This window comes from Octodon degus, unplaced genomic scaffold (genome assembly GCF_000260255.1).
Source record: "Octodon degus isolate 3935 unplaced genomic scaffold, OctDeg1.0 scaffold00046, whole genome shotgun sequence".
In the NCBI taxonomy this organism is placed as follows: domain Eukaryota; kingdom Metazoa; phylum Chordata; class Mammalia; order Rodentia; family Octodontidae; genus Octodon; species Octodon degus.
The window spans coordinates 4101002-4102224 of record NW_004524622.1 but is presented as its reverse complement, the minus strand read 5'-3'; positions in this window follow the sequence as shown (position 1 = coordinate 4102224).

Sequence of the window (1223 nt, the reverse complement as noted above, 5' to 3'; positions counted from 1 at the left end):
AAAGCAAGCAGAGGGAAGAAAATAAGTATCAGAGAAAAACTCATAGAAAAAGAAAATAAGAGGCTGGGAGGGGTGGTGCGCACCTGCAATTCCAATTCTTGGGAGGCTGTAAGCAGACAGATCACTATGAGTCCGATCTAGGAGTGAGACCCTGAGCACCCTGTAGACCCTTCTGTAAATACAGGAAAAAAAAAAAAAGAAAATAAGAAAAATATTAGGGAAAAAATCATAGTTTAAGTCTGTAAAAAGACCCCTTTATCTCATAAAACTTTAGCTAGATTGACTAAGCAAAAATAGGCATATGACCAAAATCTACAATTAGAAAGAGCAACACCACAGACAACGGTCACAAAATTAGACTGTTATGAGATGATAGTGTTATGAATACTCGCAACAAACTTCACAAATAAAACGAAATGTCTAAAATCCAAAACATACATGTGAGACTAAAATAACTAGAGATGAAGTATAGGACTGTAATATATAAAAGACAAATACATTGAAATTTTGCTTAAATTTCCCTAATAGAAAAGCCAAAGTCAGGCAGCATTACAGTTCAACTCTGTCAGATATTTAAAGAATAACTATTACTAATCCTGCTAAATTCTTTTGGAAAATGAGGATCCATACACACTATTTTTTTCCTAGTTTTTACTATGAGGCCAATAGTGCTTTGAAAGAAAAACCTGTCAGATTACAAACCTAATGAATACAGATGCATAATATTTAAACAATTTTAACAAATGCAATCATTAAAAGAAGTACAAGTTCACAACCTTGAACCATGATATATTTCAGGAGATTCAGATAGGATCAACATACAAAAACAAATGGATATAATACATAATATTAACAGAGTAAACGAAAGAGATGATCTCATAAAATTGAGATAAAATTCAGCTATAAATGCAGAAAATTCATTTAAGCAAGTCTGATATCTATTTATAATAAATTGGGAATTGATGAAATATGAATATTAAAACTTCAATGATTACAATGTTCATTTTATTTTTTTCCATAATTTTATTAAGAAACAAATAGCAATGAAACTGTTTCAAATGAAATTGGTAGGACAGTTTCAATACTTAACACATTGCATACTCTCTTCCTAGTGGCTTTTTCCTGTACAAGATGTGGACATGATATCCTATTTACAAACACCATTAGAACAAATCCCTCTATTCATTAAGAGAATGTAACTATATATCTATCCTAACCATTTT